This window comes from Belonocnema kinseyi, chromosome 7 (genome assembly GCF_010883055.1).
Source record: "Belonocnema kinseyi isolate 2016_QV_RU_SX_M_011 chromosome 7, B_treatae_v1, whole genome shotgun sequence".
NCBI classification, from domain to species: Eukaryota; Metazoa; Arthropoda; class Insecta; order Hymenoptera; family Cynipidae; genus Belonocnema; species Belonocnema kinseyi.
Genome location: NC_046663.1, coordinates 110,406,567 through 110,419,778, shown reverse-complemented (window position 1 = coordinate 110,419,778; position 13,212 = coordinate 110,406,567). Strand labels below are relative to the sequence as shown.

Below are 13,212 nucleotides of genomic sequence, written 5' to 3'. Positions count from 1 at the left end.
AAGAATTACACTCTCCCCTCCACCCTCAAGTGAGAGGTTAATAATAATTTAAAAGTTATTCTTTGCCTGGTTCAAATCAAGGGCTGAGGCAGATTTTTTCTTGTTCTTAAAAAATTATTTGTATGAGAAAATCGTTTTAACGATTCAAAATTTGCATTATTTATAAAAAAAATTATATAGTTTCAAACAATTTTAAGTTAAAAACATTAAGAACTGAAAGATTACAATTTTTTATCGAACACTTTTTAAATTAGAAGTTAAATTATTTAAATTTTGAGTTGTTGCAAATGAATAATTGTTCAATTGTTATTTATAAACAGAAATTTTGTTTATTTTAAATTTTTTAAAACATTTTATAAAAGTATATTTTCTTAATAAGAAATCACTTTAAATATTTCCAGGTACCTCCAAAAAAATTCATGATCTCGAAATTTTTTTAAATGCCTAAAAACCTACCACATTTTGTATTAAAATCTTTAAAAATCTACATTTTCTTTTAAATGTTTTGAAATCTTTACATTATTATTTTTACAATTTAAAATTTTTTTTTAAATCTTTTAAAAATATTCTCTTGAAATTTGGTAAGGAATCTAAATAAATTTTTTTTTTCTATTTTGAAACCTTTCAAAATGCTTGAAAAGCTTCTAAATGTTTTGTTTGAAATCTTAACAAATCTACATTTTGTTAAAAAGTGTTTGACATCCTTTAAAGTTTCGACTTATTTTTGAACTTGTTCGAAACTTCTAAATATCTCTTAAACTTATTCCTATTTTTTCAAATTCATAACTATTCAATTGTTATTTATTTATCAAAATTTGCTATTGTTTTAAAATATTCCAACATATTCTGCAGAGATTAATTTTTCGAAATAAAAAAATCATTTGAATTTTACCAGGAATTCTACGACAATTTTTTTACTATATTAAAACCTTTCATAATCCTCAAAAGGTTCACAATTTTAATTTAAAAAAATATAAATATTTCCTCAACTTACTCGCATTTTTCTAAATGAATACATTTTTATGTGTTATTCACACATCAAAATTCAACATTTTCACTTATAAATAATTTTTTTTTTAACAGAACAATAAAATTAACATTGTGACATTCTAAGTTTGAGTTTAGCTCTCCGAAATTTTAACGATTCAAGGCTTTCTGTTTCAAACAATTTAGTTTCGAATTGTTTAGTTTTCAATATTCCATTTTAAATAAACACTTAAACATTGCTGACTATTAAAAAATTGCTTCTTTTCTTTATTAAAAATGTTTAAATTGAAATGTTTAAAAATGGTATATTTTCTACCAAAACAACAGAGTGTTTATAAAGTTACAGTTGAAAGTTTACGTTTTATTAACTACTAAGGCTTTTGAATTGAAGTAGTTCAATTTTTAACGTCAAAATCTGTAAATTATTTAATTTTAACTGATTTAGAATCGCCCCTTAAAATCATTCAATTATTGTTCAATTTCGAATACACAAACTAAAGTTCAATTTTAAGAATCATTAATGAATGTATATTTACAGTTGATCAACTTAAAACGTTTTTCGTCAAAAAATTTCAATCGTAAAAGCCTTTTGTCTTTTATTAAGTAAGCCTTCAAAACCGCACTTTCAAATTCTTTAAACAGAAAATGTACCCTAAAAATGAAAATCTAAAATGGAAAATTGTTATGGCAAAAGATTTTAGAATTACATATTGCAAACTTAATGATTTCATGATTGAAAAAGTTAACAATTACGCTTAGCATTTTAAAAAAAAGTTGAAATCAAACTTATTTTAAATTGTATTATATATATTTTGATATAAAATTCTTGATATTTCAAGTGATTGGATAGATTTTTCTTCTAAAAACTTGCAAATTTCCCGGTCGAAGAAAAAATGCACTATCACTTTCCGGTCTAAAATAATTCCCGGTCATTTCCCAGTTTCTCGGTCCAGCGCAATCATGATATTTCATAACCTAATTTCTTTCTTCTCGAATGATAATACATATTTCGTGCTTGGTGCCTTAACAGTGTTTCATGAAAGAATCAATTAAAATAATATATAGTTACACAATTCTGACATTTTTCCATTTTTTAAAAGTACAATCTTCTGCTTTTTAAGTTTTATTTTTTTAATGTATGCAATCACTAGTTGATTTTCGCATTTCTTCAGTTCTTGGTATCAGCTTGAACTTTTGGTATCATAACAGCAAACATTTTCTTTTTATAACGAAGCCAAGAATGAAGAATCTTGACGAAAATTATCATCAGAAAACTAAAGCCGCCTTAAAATAGCCAGAATACAGAAATAAAATATTGACTATTATTGATTGTTCTAAAACGTAACCTCGCAAATCTCGCAATCAGCTGAGTTCGCTCCCTGTTCAACTTCAATGGTTATTCACAATAAAATGATGTGTCATACATTTCATGACTAGATGGTATAAAATGGGCGTTACATTTGAAAAATACACGCTGAGAATTGATGCTTTCTCTATGACCGTATTAAAGGAGGAAATTCGCTTTCCAGTATTATATATAATAAACTTTAATTATCTTATTTGCAAAATTCGAGTCTGAACTGGGGGGAGGGGCAAGCCATCTTGCCCCCCCCCCCCTGGATCCGCGCCTGCCACTAAATGGCGCGTGCCCCTTTTCGGCCAAATTAAAAAAGTTTTTATCATAATCTTGTAGGGCTTTCAAAAAGCAACGTTTTTTTTCTACTGACTTTTTTCATATTGTGCGTTGTTTGGCTTAAAATGTTCATTTTAGTTTTATTTTGAAAATGCTCTAACTCTGATAATTTTCTTTTTACAGAAAAAAGTCAGATATACATTGTTTGAGTTTCTGAGTACTATGAATAGCCGTACATAGAATTTTTAAATCTTGAAAAAATGTGGTTTCAACATTTTTTGGTACGATCAAATTTTGAATTTTGAACTTTTCGACCAAATTAAAAAAGTCGTTATTATCATCTTGTAGGACTTTAAAAATCAATGGTATTCTTCTGTAGCCTTTTTTTCATATCGTACGTTGTTTGGCTTAAAATGTTCATTTTAGTTCGTTGTTTTGGATTTTGAAAATGCTCTAACTCTGATAATTTTCTTTTCACAGGAAATGGTCATGAGGATAAATCGTTTGAGTTTCTGAGCACTATGAATAATAGTACATAGAATTTTGAAATCTTAAAAAAATGTGATGTAAAAAATTTTTGGTACGATCAAATTTTGAATTTTTAACTTTACGACCAAATTAAAAAAGTTCGTATGATCATCTTGTAGGGCTTTCAAAAATCAACGTTTTTATTCTCTCGACTTTTTTTCATACCTACATGCCTACAGTATATAGACAGACAGACAAACACCTTCGTAAAAATAGTTGATAGTTAAATAGACAAAGTGAAATTTTACATAAAACCAATACCTTCTCATTGTGATGAGAATGTAAAAATGCGGGTATTGAATTTCTGAACATTTGGATGATTGTCATGCAAATGGATATAAGCGAATTGCGGAGTATGTTTCTAACACGAGGACTTCCTGCATCTATTAGCATGTGCACTGAAGAAGTTGAATGTCACTGGAGCTTAATCCAGTGTGAATCTTAACATTCCTGTACAGGATATTTTATTAAGACCAGTGTAAAAAGAGAATTATAATATTTTGTAATGATAATTTCTTTCATGTTTGATTATTCACCATTTTGCTATTTAAAGTTATAACTTCATACTTCTAATTCGAAACAATTAATTCTTCAAAATTTTAATCTGAATATTCCACTCAGTTGTACCCAACCTGAGGTTTTTTATTTCAGATTCACTGAGCATTTTGGCGAATGTGAAATGGCAGATATAAAGCACGGCGCACAGGTCACCGATTAAAAATATGACCAACCGATTACATTTTCATTCTTTTAACCTGCAAATCGATCAAATGTCACCTATACACCTGCATTTTTTTCGCATTAAACAAATAATTTTGGTTCCAGACTATTGCGCAATAGTGACGTCATCAGGACCCTTCAAGAATGCTTTCGAAGCTGTACACGGACACGAACCACTACAGGCGGAAGCTTCTCGATGGCGGTAAGGTAGGAATCTTGCGTTAGAACCCGCCTTGCTCATCTACTCAGGTCCTCCCAACATCCTGCCATGCCTTTCTTTGAGCCGCATTGTTCGTACATTTCTTTCTTCGGTTACTTCTGTGACTGCAAGTACTTCCAGCGCCTATTGGAATCTTCTCGATAAGTATTCAAGTTTGACTTGACTTCTACGTATCGGCGTATCGACTTCTACGTATTATCAAACGCACTACTCAGAACTCAGGAATTAGAGGAAGAAAAACATTAGTGGGTCCACGTGTCTCAACTGAATTCCTTTGGCAGTGAATACACGTTGTTACCAAGTGCTCAATATTTTGCTCGTTTTACGCCCTTTATCGATACCCAAGGACTTCTACGTCTAGGAGGAAGACTTCAAGCATCATTCATTTCGTGGAATACTAAGAGTCCGCTCATCTTACCAAGAGAATCTTAATTTACTCAATTTGTCATTTCTGGGATGCTCATTTTTGTACTCTCCACGGAAGAACTTAGACTCGGAAAACCTTGACATTTATCAAAAAAGAATTCTGGATTCTTGGCGGACGGGCTCAAGTTAGCTTCTACATCTGGAAATGCATTAGATGCGGAAGATTTCGCCAAAAACGAGCCCAGCAGTTAATGGGACAACTTCCTGCACATAGAATCACACCTTTCCGTTCATTCTTCCATTGCAGTGTGGACTACGCAGGACCTATGAATTTCAAAACTTGGAAAGGGCGGGTGGCTTGTACTTACAAAGCATATATTGCTTTATTCGTCTGTAATTCTATTTCAGCTATCCACCTAGAATGGGCACAGACTACACTGCAGATGCCTTCATCGCAGCTTACAAGAGGTTCATAGCTGGGCGAGGTGTCTGTGCTACCTTGCGCGGTCACTGCAGGACCAACCTAAAGGGAGCAGATGCAGAACTCTGACCTTTATTCTCATCATCCTAAAACGAATTTGGGGATCTCGCGTCTCTTTTGACCAAGGACGTAACTCAATGGCTGCTCAACCCACCAGCAGCCCCTCATTTCGGCGGAAAATGGGAAGCAGGGCTAAAATCGTTCAAGTATCACCTCCGATGTGTTATAGGAGACCATTTTCTTACTTATCAAGAAATGACTACCTTATTAGAACAGGTTGAAACTGTTGTCAATTCTAGGCCACTCTATCCACTTACTGAAGACCCGGATGACTTCGCAGTTCTGACAACAGGTCACTTTCTTATCAGAAGTTCGCTAGCTGTTCGTTTTTCAACCTTTTTTGGCTGATATCAAGGTATCAAGTCTTCAACAATGGCAGATTTTGCGAAAGATGCAGGACAGCTTTTGGACAAGGTGGTCCAAGGTGCGTCTGCAACGCTGTCAAACAATTTATAAGTGGAAACAGCATACTGTATTTTTGGTGAAGGGCTCATTGGTTTTTATCATTGGTGAGAGATATCAACCTTATAAATGACCATTAGGAGGAATTCTCGCAGTTCATCCAGGCAAGGATGGACACACACGAGTGTTTACCGTCAAGACGCAAAGCTCATCTTTTAAGCGAACTATCACTAAAATAAGTCTTTTACCTATTGATACAAATATTTTATAGACTATAGACTGTCGTTAAATAAGTTTAACGATGGTGGGTGGAAATCTTAAACTGGGATATAATTTTTGAATATTATAAGTACTATTTTTCTGCAAGTACTATTTTTCTGCAGACCGCCTACTGCATGGCTTCGATCGATCCGTTGACTGGTCGTTAACATTTAAAATATAAACAAAACTGAGATTAATTTCTTAAAACTATGAGATCATCATCCTTCGAAGCTAAATCCACCATGTATATCCTCTACCATAAAAACTATCTACTTGTCATAAGCAATATTGAAAGACTTTCTTCAGTTACTGCTTACTTTACTAAGCTTTCCTGCGAGTTAAGTCTAGTAAACATTTTTTTTTATAATAAAATTGTTGGTCGAGACTCATATGCTCCTGAAGTATAGTGCTTTTCGGAAGTGTCTTTTTTTAGGAGTCTCGTTATTTTGTTGAGGAGTTTTGCTAGTTGAGTTTTCTTGAGGAGATCCGCTATTTAAGTCTTCCAGAACATAAAATCACTTTGGGCTAGAGAAGTTTTTAGATTTCCTACTAAATTTGTGAGTAACTGTGCTTAATTTGAAATCAGCAATTCCATCAATTGTGTAATTTGTCATATGTTTCGTCAACTGACTCATTTGTGTTTGTAGACAACTAAGACCCTGTGGGTAATCCACCCCTTGAACAAAATCTAGGTTCTATTGGAAATAACCCTCTTATAAATATTCACTACCCAGCAGGAAATCCACCCCTTTTGGACAACGATAGCCCTGTCGAATACCACCCCTTGGACAAAATCAAGGTCCTGTGAGAAATAACCGCCTTATAAATATTCAATGCCTAGCAGAAAATCCACCACTTGTAGATAACCAAGGCTCTGTGGGTAATCCACCCCTTGGAAAAAATCAAGGCCCTTTGGGAAACTTTCTCCTTTTTTATAAAGTCACCAACGCTCAAAATCATGGGTATGCTAATCAGGCACCCTACCTAAATCTACAAGCATTGCAGACAATTCTTGATGCCATCTCTGTTTCCACACGCCCCCTTCCAAATAATACGAAATCGTAGACCAAGTATTTGTCCGAAACCACCAACTCTTGGATGCCCGAAAAGGTTTTAATGTCGCCCTAGCCCCCCTACGCAATTTACCCTTCACTATTCTAGAACGGATAAGTGGACAGGTCTATGAAGTAGACCTGATCGACCAGGTCACAAAAATGTACACCACTCAGATCTACCCTGCACACCCCCGCCAAAAAAAACCGCGTTGTCTCGCGAAAGAGTGGCCTCATTGTCGCTCCAACAGAGTGGGATTTCCCATTAGAGAGTTGCCCTGTAACCGCTCGGAAACTCACACTCATCGCTACCTCAATGCGCGACCTCCAAACCGACCCACGCATTGAGAAAAAATCTAGACCCCCAATGGTTACACTTGATATCCAGGTCTCATCAAATTTTATACCCCCAATGGATACCCCTGATATCCAGGTCTCAACAAACTCTAGGCCCCCAATGTATAGCACAGATATTCAGGTCTCAATCAACTCTACGCGTCCAATGGATACCCCTGATATCTAGGTCCACAAAAATTAGGACCCTCTTCCTCAAAATCCCAGACCATTGCCTTGTGAGGTACCTAGACTACATACTGGACCCACGACTCTCTTAATCTCTCGAGTTTACCGACGACACAGAGGACGTCCAAGAAAAATATCCGAACAAAGTCCGGGGGTCAGTCCACAACTTCAAGTCCCTTCGGTCCAGGAATACCGTAGAGGGCGGCCTCTAAAAAGGCCCGAGATCGATCCGTTGATCCAGAATCTTGAAAAAGACCCTCCAGTCCAGAAGCGCCGTCGAGGGCGGCCACGAAAAAGGCCCCAGACCAAACAGGATTCTCCGGAGCAGGAACTCAGTCGAGGGCGGCCACCAAATCGGCCCCCGGATGCTGACACCAGGGAGGAAAGCGAAGAGAGCAGCATGCCTGATTCCTCGTGACCAAGACGAAGTTATGATCTCTTACCTCGGCGTTAGATCTATTGTGAATTTATATATAGTTTTTAGTCTTAAGTTTTTCTACCTATATAGATGTAAGTATTTTCGCTTTAGTATTTAAGTGTAATTTCCGTATTTTGTCTTATTTTGCAGATTGGTGTTAGCACGCCTCAGGTGACGAAAGACCCTGTGGATTGATGTCCGCTAAATTATATCCATCCAACAACATCAGCAACATCACCAAAATGATTCTCACTAGTGAACCCTTACTCGCCTTCGTGAATGGTGCGGCGCCGCTGAAGCAAAGCCCATAAAAGTACGGTCTGCGAGAGCCAGAAGTCAGATCTCCCCGGGTTTCGGCCCAAAGCAATCTCCCTAGCATCTCCACTAAAAGCCTGGCCCAAGCGAAGAAGACCCAAATCAAGGACCCCCCTCCCCACCTGGATCTCACTTAAATCCTCCCTACTGGCACACCGTCCCCATCACCGTGCCAAAGATATTATAAACGTAGATGCGCGTCCGGTGAAAAAAGTCACTTCCCCTCTACACACCGCCACCCGTAGATAGCACACACGAAGTCCCATCGAAATATTTTGCTAAAGATATTATACCATAAGCCTAGATGCGGCACGTGTATAGTTCGAGGAACTAATTGTAGACGGCGCTCCCGGCGAAAATTGCCCGATCCCCCCATGCCTCTCAACCCGAAGATCGCACCCACCAACTACTTTGCCCCTGCAACCTTCATCCGTCGAACAACTCCATCAAATAGTCGCTACTAAGTCGGTAAATACTAAATACTTAAAAATATAAAATACACTTTTTATATTGAGAATTTGATTGATTATTTTCAATTAATGAATCAATTATTTGAATAAATTTTGCATCAAGAAAATATGTAGATGCATTAATTGATAAAAATATTGAGTTGAAATTTAAAATAATTAATTTTTTAAATAAATATGATCGTATAGCGTTCTCGCATGTATAATTAACGATTTTAAGTTTTTAGATGTAGAGTTAAATTTGATAAAAATACCGCCACCCTCACGATTATTAATTTAAGTAAACAATAATTCGTAAATTTGTATGTTTGTGTAATTAATTATGAATTAAATCAATTATAATGAAACGATAAACTTATATAATAAAATTATTTTTTATTTTTTTATATAATATTTTATAGAAATTTATGTATCTTACGACGTATGTGAATTATGTCCCGAGTTTTTAAATTAAGAACCCCATAATTTCAAAATTGAAAAAATGTATTTTTGAATTTACTCGAGTAAAAGGTCAGAAATTATTGGAAAGTTTCAAAAACATTTATCTCATCGTGCGCTGTGACCGTGGCTTGCAAGTTTCAGCGGGCCTGGGGCGCGTGTCTTTTGATTCCCGCGATTCGCGGTCAGATATTTATTCTTTGCATTTAGAATGCTTGAATGAAACTTTACCAAAAATATCTCTTTAGATCGCAGTATTTATATGCGAGTCCATATTCTGAATTTTTGCTTAATTAAGTATAGTTAAAGATTAAGTTTCTCAAAGCTCTGTAGGCTTTGAGGTAAATAATATTATCGTGACACTCGCGCTGCGCACTCGTTTTTTGACAGACAGTTGTAAATTTATATTTTCTGAACCACCTTAAAATAAACTTAAACAATATAATCCTTTTTTTAGACATTTTTCTCTATCTCGCGTTGTTATGCTAATAATAGGATTTTGGTTTTGATATTATTTTTTTATACATGTATAAAGCAAAATATCCTACAAGTCTTCTTTTACATTTTTTACGTATCTCGCGTCTTTTGGCGTAAGATTGGAATTTTCGATTATCTGCATATATTACTTACGATAAAACAAAATTACGAGTCCCACTGAAAAGTGGTTTAAAGAAATTTGGTAGGATTTTTCAAAACCTATCATTTCTCTTTAAGACTTTTTTTCGTATTTTGCGTGATTTGGTTCAAAATTGGAATGTTGTAGTGTCAAATTTCGGGCAATTCTAATACTTTCTCCATCATAAATAATAAGAATATAATAAATGAATACAAATTTGTATCACTTTTTTAGGAGAATAACTTTTTTCGTAACTTGTATAATTTTTTCACAAAGTGTTTTTTAGATTTTCAATGTTATTTTCTTGAATAAAGCAAAAAGTACGCATCCTATCAAAAAGTGATTATGAACGAATTTGTAGATCTTTTTTAAAGTAAAAATTTTTGTTGATTTATCTTTTTTCGGTACCGGAACATCCTAAAGACGTCCTTAGAACGTCTTTAAATGTCCTGGAGCAATCTTCGACATTAGCGTCTAAGTCCCAGGGTCGTTATAAAGACAACTTTAGGACGTCCTAAAGATGTTCTATGTGTAGCCTAATGTTGTCCCAAAGATGTCCGCAGGGCTGGTTCTAAAGATGCCTCAAACGACCTATAAGAGACATGATTATTTTTTCACGCTAATAAGTGAAAGACCACCCTGTAGGCACCAGGATATCAAAAGGACTTCCTAAAAACGCCTTTATATTTCCTACGACATTGTTAGTATAATGTGATCCATTAAGAGTATGAAATTCAATGTCGAAACAGAATAATATTGTAGGGCTTTAAAAAAGCAAAATTTTTTTCTAAAGTCTATTTTCATATCGTGCGTTACTTGGATTAAAATGTTAATTATCGTTTGGTTTTTGAGGGTTTGAAAATGCTATAACTTTAATAATTTTGCTCTTATCGAAAAAAGTCGTAGAGATAAATTGTTCGTGTTTCTGCGTACTACGGAAACCCATACATAGAATTTTCAAAAGTTGTGATGCTAAAAAAGTTGTTATGATAACATTGTAAAGTTCCCTGAAAGAAACATTTATTTACTCCTGACTTTTTTTCATGTCATGCGCTGTTTGGCTTAAAATGTTAATTTTCGTTTGTTTTTTAGTATTTTGAAAATGCTATAACTCTGACAATTTTGCTTTTATTAAAGAAAGTCATATGAATAAATTGTTCGTGTTGCAAAATACTATGGACAACCGTGAATAGAATTTCCAAATCTGGAAAAAACATGGTTTCGAAAATTTTGAAAATGTGCTCAGTCATTGAGTTTTCATACAAAATGGCTGGTTAACGAACTCGTTCTTTCTTATTGGGTCCTGAAATAGTGTGCCGAAGCAGAATCCAATCTGATCAAACTTTCGAAAGTTATGTGTCTACAGGATACTACAGAATACAGACAGATAAATGGATAGACACCTTCATAAAAATATTTTTTTTTCAGATTTTACACAAAGCCAATACAATAATTTTGCGATGCCCATTTAAAGTTCATTTAGGCACACTGTGATCCTTCACAACATTTTGAGGACGTCCGTAGGATGTCCTCAGGACATCCTTGATAACTTCCTGAGGACGTCCTTCGGTTGTCCTCAGGAAGTCCTTGATAACATCCTGGAGACGTCCGTATGTCGTCCTTGGGACATCTTTGATAACATCCTCAGGACGTCCTTGATAACATCCTAAGGACGTCCGTAGGATGTCCTCAAGACAGCCCTTATAAAAGTATCACTCAAAAATTTCACTCAAAAAGTATCGCTCAAAAATGTCTCAAAAATTTTCAAAATACGCTTACTTTTTGAATTTGTATGCAAAATAGCTGTCTAACGAACTTGACCTTCAGTTTAAGATAGTAAAAGAAATTACCAAAGGAAATCCAATCAGTCAATTTTTTCGAAAGTTATCGTCCTAACAAAAAAACCATCCACAGACGGACAGACACATTCGTAAAAACCTGTTTTTCGGATTCAGGGGGTCTCAAAACGTGGATATTTGACAAAAACTTTGATGGCGAGAACAGTGATGTCGACTATGCGTCCTGGCAGCAACGAGCAACACTGATGAAAAGTCGTGCGACGAGGATGAGATGTGCAAACTTAAATTCGACGGCGTACGCGCGCAGTCCTTAAAAGTACTTCATTAAAGAAATTTGATTCTTTTAATTTAGCAGAATTTCCTAATTCAAATCGTAATGTATCCTGTATATTATAGTTTTTCAGATAATCCTAGTAAGGGATTCATCATTGTCCTAAAAAAGACCACTTTACCGATTTTAGGGTTGTGTTATTTCATATTTCGCACGTGACCTAGTGAAACTTCTATGCGCATTGAACTTAAACTTTGAACGAAAATCACAGAGGATGTCTTCATGGTGTCTTTATGCTGACTTTATGATATCTCCGTGTAATTTATAAATTTATGAAAAACAGTTTTTCCCCTTTTAGAACAGTTTCGGGCTTATTCTAGAGGATGTTTTTGGTTCCGTTCATATTTTCACAATAAAACTTAGAGAAATCTCATAGCTGAAATATTTCTATGTTGAACTTTAAAAAATAAATCTTCAAAATTAAGCCTCAATCAGTTTTTTATAATATTTCAGAGCATTTAAGCATTCAAGTCTTGTCAGAGAAAAATATAGAAATACTTTGAATTTGGGTTGATTTCGAATGATGATAATCTTATACAAAATGCTTCAAAGATGTCCTAGGGACATCCCTACGACATTGTCCCCTGGCTATCATTTCAAGACATCCTTAAGACGACGAAATGCCAGACATAGGACCTTTTAAAGACATCCTTGAGTCGTACTGATAACATCTTTAAGATATACTTTATGGGACTAGATTAGAACGTCTTTATTACGACCTCATGACGTCTTTTTGTAAAAGCCTAAAGACGTCTTTAGAATTAATTTAAGCCAAGTGTGCCTACTGGGTACACGATACCCCCCTCCCCCACCTCGCCCCAATATATCTCAAGCCTAAATTCCCAATACCTAATCGGCTAGAATAAGACGCGAATTTTCTATGTAAATAATATTAGCAATAAAACATCCACTTTTATCTTAAAATGGCTTTACTTTTCCTTTTTTAAATTAGCTTCCCTCTCCTATTTAGTTTGATACTTTTGGGTTAGTCTCAACCCACATACTGACCTCAAATTAGCCGCAGGTTCCCGTAGAGTAACGTGTATAGGATCCCTCATAGAAAACTATCAAAGGCACCTTTGGAAGGATCCTTTACAGAAACACGTATAGGTTCCCAGTAATAAGCGTTGAATTCCGAAAAATTAAGAATTTGTATTCAAAAAAAGTTTTAAATGATAAAAACCACGATTAATCATTGTATTATATAATTGTATCACATGAATAGGTTCACGTATCGATGACTCTCGCAGGAGTTGGAATATGTAAAAAATTTTGTTTTTAAGTTTGTACACTAGGATACCCAAATGTAAAGCTCTAAAAAACACATAAATAGCTCTTTCGGTGACTATTCTATGGAAAAAAAAACTAAAATAGTACTTGAGTTTAATCACAAAACAAAATAAATAAATAAATTTCAAAATTTTGGTTTGAGTTTTCCGCCAAAAACAAGTTGGAAATATCCATGCATGTTGAGAAAGATTGAAAGAAGTCCTGTGAACTTTTTCAGTTTTTTCAGTTTCAAGGGTTCTTTTTGGTTTCAATTTAATTTATTCTGGTTAAAAAATGTCATCTTTTTCGGTTAAAAATACAATTGTA

The 13,212-nt window shown here is 34.7% G+C and overlaps 1 protein-coding gene across 1 annotated transcript in view; it reads right to left on the bottom strand.

Annotated features, from left to right (window-relative positions):
* The window catches only part of LOC117176316 (1,5-anhydro-D-fructose reductase-like), a 48,242-nt gene extending 35,450 nt beyond the window's left edge, over nt 1-12,792 (bottom strand). The window contains exon 1 of the mRNA XM_033366533.1: nt 12,625-12,792. The gene's annotated coding sequence lies outside the window, so the exon portion shown is untranslated. The remainder of the gene's footprint in view (nt 1-12,624) is intronic.
* Nucleotides 12,793-13,212: the final 420 nt, after the last annotated feature.